Here is a 5144-nt window from a genome sequence, read left to right as displayed (position 1 = left end):
TGCTGTTTTTGTGAGGTATTAAGTGCATAATTGGCCTCAACATGTACATGAATATTCGCCTTGGGTAGCCTATTGAAGGCCTTAGCATTTCCTTGATGCTCGAATAAATTGTATTGAATTGCTTGATGTAGTATAAAATGTGCATGACCATTGTGTATTCAAGCTAAAGGGTGGCCATATGACCATTTAAACTCCTTGTCATATTCGGCCATAAGCTAGCACAATGAGGTTTTAATAAATTGAATTTGTTTGAATTAGCTCAAGAGCTTAGAGGGCCACAATTGGACAAGGGAATGAGAAAGTGATCGAATAGCCGAAAAAGCCGTTCGACAACATCCGAGGTAAGTCCTCAAGAAGTGACCCTACTTGAATTATGTGAAACAAAGTATGGATGTGTATTGATTATTGATTATGTGTGTATGAGCATTTGAATTCTACCGGGCTAAGTCCCGAAGGCGAATATGCTTGTGATTATATTTGCGTTTGAGCCTTAGTAACGAAAATGAAATATGTATGTCCAATGATTATTGATGTATGTGTACATGAGAAATTGAATGATATCCGGGCTAAGCCGAAGACAATTATGCTGGAAATTATATCCGGTTAAGACCAAGGCAATTGTGCAAGTGGCTATATCCGGCTAAGACCAAGGCATTCGTATGAAGTCATTCTATCCGGCTAAGACCAAGGCATTTGTGCACATGGTTATATCCGGTTATATTCAAGAATCTTGGGCTGGAGGTGAGTGTTGGTTGCTGTAATAAATTCAATTAGTACACCGAAAAGCCCAAAGAATAAGGTACGTTTATATGTGCATTGAAAGTCGACACGTTTGAGCAACATTCGCTCAATCGACTAATGAATTTCAGTTATTGACTTGATTGATACTTTGTGAAAGTATATAATGATGAAGTGTGAAGTAAGAATGTGTATTAATGAAATGATGCATTTGGCTATGTGAATGTATTGCTGTAATTAGAGTTGATTATATTCCTTGAGACTTACTAAGCATAAAAATGCTTACCCGTTACTTTGGCTCTCTGTTTTATAGATTTCGCTCGATAGCAATCGGATTCGGGATCAATAAAGTCAAGTCATCCACACTATCAACGCCTCTATTTTGGTATAAATTTTGTTTGAACTTTGAAATGGCATGTATAGGACTACCCTTGTTGGTTTAAAATGTGGTGATGTATATGTGTACGGCCATGCAAAACGGCTCGTAAAAGTGAAGAATGAACTTAGACTATTTGCGGTTTGTATATATATATATGGTGTCATGATGTGACTATGAATTGGAAATGGGAATGTTGGTCACATGATCAGCCATTGGCATGGTTAAAATGATCATATGTGGACCTATGTATGGCAAGACTAGTTGGTTCATGGAGACTACAAAATAGGTAAGACCTACCTTAAAAACAGATGCTGCCAGTTGCAGTAACGTGAATGTGAAAAATCACCAAAATTTTTAGGAATGGTATTAAATAGTGAATCAGCTATGTAAATGAACCTTGATGAGTCTATTTTCATATGGAAGAAACGAAATGGTCATAGGAGTTACTTGTTAAGAGATATTAAAGCTATTGTGAGACAGGGCCAGAATGGTTTCCGGGTCCCCTGTCGCAACTTTAAAAATTTACTATAAATTATCCAGAAATAATTAGGAGTCATGCCTTATATGTGAAGATTCAATTTTGAATCTAGTTTCATTAGAAACAAACGGCACCAGTATTAAAGCCCTGTACAGAGAGATATTCAAGTTGTAACGCGCGAAGGTCAGAGCAGTCGATCCCTGTAACAGGGGTGACTTTAACTAATAAACTGTACCAATTGGCCCGACCAAAAATTCTAGAAATAAATCCATGGATGGATATATGAGTCTAAATTCAGGGAAAATTTACGAAACCAGTTTCCGAGTTTTGAAACTCGAGATATGATTTTTAAGGCGACAGTGACGCAGTTTTCCAGCCCGACTGGAAATGTCAAATTGGTGGGCAAAATATGTGGACTTGACTTGTTAACCCCTCGTGTCCGACACCGGTGATGGTCTCGGGATCGGGGTGTTACAAATACTTTGATGTCTTCATTGAGTCCGTTTTCAAATCGTCTGCACATTTTAGCTTCTGTAGGAATATATTCTCTAGCATACTTACTCAACCTGACAAAATCCCTTTCGTACTCAGTAACTGTCATGTTCCCCTGCTTTAATTCAAGAAACTCTTTACGCTTCTGATCAATAAATCTTTCACTGATATATTTCTTCCGAAATTCTTCTTGAAAGAACTCCCAAGTTACTTTCTCTTTCGGTACTACTGAAGTCAATGTCTTCCACCAATGATAAGCTGAATCCCTCAACAATGATATAGCACATTTCAAGCATTCCTCAGGTGTACAAGACAATTCATCAAATACTCGAATAGAATTCTCGAGCCAAAACTCTGCTTTCTCGGCATCATCATCAATATTTGCCCTGAATTCTTCGGCCCCTTGTTTACGGATTCTGTCAACTGGAGTTCTGTGAAATTTCATCAGATCTACACCTTGTGGCATCAGGGGTACAGGTTGAAGAATCGGGGGAGGTGGGGGAGGTTGTGCATTCGGGTTCGTACGAACGAACTCAGTATACCAGGCATTCATCATTTGGAGAAAGGCTTCTCGAGCCCCTTCTCCTCCTCCTTGACCAATAGTAGGAGGTGGATTTTCAGTCAGCACCGCCCCTTCAGCCGGAGCTGGTGCATTACTCTCTAAATCATCAGCCGCAACTGGATCGGGATCCATTTACTATAAAAAAATCATTTAAAAGGTCAGAAGTTGTCACACTATCACAATATATATATATGGCATGTATAGCAAAACCCGTACATACAACACATTAGTCTGAGAACCGACTAAACCTACTCTGATACCACCAAATGTAATGCCCCGTACCCGAGACCTTCGCCGGAGTCGAACACGAGGTGTTAACAGACTTAATTCATTACTTAAACAGCTCAAACAATTTATTTTTAAAATTTCCAGTCAAGCTAGCAATCTGCGTTACAGTTGCTTAAAAATTCATATCTCGAGTTTCGAAACTCAAAATCCAATTTTGTAAATTTTTCCTGAAACTAGACTCATATATATATTTACTAATTTGTTTCTAGAATTTTTGGTCAAGCAAATTAGTACAGTTTATTAGTTAAAGTATCCCCTGTTTCAGGGTTCGACTGCTCTGACATTTGTATATTACGAATTAGATATCTCTCTGTACAGAATTTCAATGACTATGAAGTTTGTTTCTATTAAAACTATACTAAATAAGTAACTTTTACATATAAATTATGACTTCTAATTATATTTTTACAATTTATGATGAATTTTTAAAGTTAGAATAGGGGATCCAGAAATCACTCTGGCCCTGTTTCACAAAAATTCAAATATCTCAAAAAATATAACTCATATACCTGTTTTTTTCAATCCATATGAAAATAGACTCATTAAGCTTCAATTCATAACTTACTCATCATTTAATTCCATTTCTACTATTTTTAGTGATTTTTCAAATTTACATCACTACTGCTGTCAGATTCTATTTTATGGCAAATTTCACTTTACTAAGGATTTTCATGGACTAAATAGCATTTTAAACATACATAACATCAAATATGACTTAGATTGGCCATTCCAATGGCTAATAATTTACAAACCCTTTTCTTGCCAAACCATAGCCATATCATAAGATCATTTACACAAAGTGAGTATTTTGCCATACATGCCACATTCAAAACACACAAGCCATTTTACCAATTTAGGCCTTCGGATAGTGTGAACGAGTCTTCGGCCTATCCCGATTCTCAAGCCGGCTTGTCAAAACTACAATGAAAGAAAAGGAGGGAGTAAGCATAAATGCTTAGTAAGTTCACATGCAAATAGCAAGTAACATAATCACACAATCCCACATAAAACATCATTTGCATAAACAACACCAAGACATTCATGTTTCATTTGTATTTAATATCTTTCTACGATTTCATCATACAAAGTTTTCAACCTGAGGGTTTAAGCACATACCTGTCAAATTTTCTCATTTACCACACTTACCAACATGTCACCTTCGTTTTAGGCCTTCTTCTTATTCACTTAAGATTCACCCGTTGAACGCATCGGAATATAATTCGAATACATGGATTTCATGAACGTAAGTGTCATACCCGCAGCTAGACAAACTCAATAGCCTGCGGAACTTATGTAGCCAAGCTACCATGTAACCTGCCCATAAGTGAACTAGGACTCAACTCAACGAGCTCGGGCATTCGCATCCATAAGTGAACTCGGACTCAACTCAACGAGCTCGGATGCCTAGTTACATCTCACGAACTCGGACTCAACTCAATGAGTTCGGAACTCAAATATCCTAGTGACATGTCACTTGTATTCTAATCTATTCCCAAGGTTCAAACGGGATTTTTGTCCCTCAATTTATTATTTTTGTAATTTAGTCCTAATTACTCAAAATCATCAAAATTCTAACACAAAACATGTTAATCTATCACATATATTTTATTTTCCATCATCAACCAACAAAAAAGCACAAGCTTTCAACAATGGAATAATTCAAAATATTCATCAAAATAAAAAATTCAAGCATGGTCTTTGTAGATAACATAGCAACGATCTCAAAAACGTAAAAATTATCAAAAACCGAGCTAGTTACGTACCATAATCAACTCAACAATGGCCGAATGCACTAGCTCTCTTTTCGTTTCTTTTTTTTATGTTATTCGGTCATGAAAAATAAGAATAAAACTTTGGCTTTCTAATTATGTTATAATATAACATATATTAACATTATTATTTATTTTACTTAATTTACCTTTATCATAAAATATAAAACCATTATATGTTAAGGTCATGACCGTCCATACATAAAATCAATAGTATAATTGCAACATAAATGCTTCATATTATAAAGACAACAACAATTAGGCACTTTCATATTTAACCATCAAAAATTCATTTTATGTGATTAAGCCCTTTTATTTAATCGGACACTCAAACGACAAAATTAAATCACAAAAATTTCACACATACAAATTCACACATAATAAACATAGAAAATAATTTTTAAATATTTTTCTGGCTCGGATTCATGGTCTCGAAAC

The sequence above is a fragment of the Gossypium arboreum genome, chromosome 4 (assembly GCF_025698485.1).
Source record: "Gossypium arboreum isolate Shixiya-1 chromosome 4, ASM2569848v2, whole genome shotgun sequence".
Lineage (NCBI taxonomy): Eukaryota > Viridiplantae > Streptophyta > Magnoliopsida > Malvales > Malvaceae > Gossypium > Gossypium arboreum.
This window is presented reverse-complemented; position numbering follows the sequence as displayed.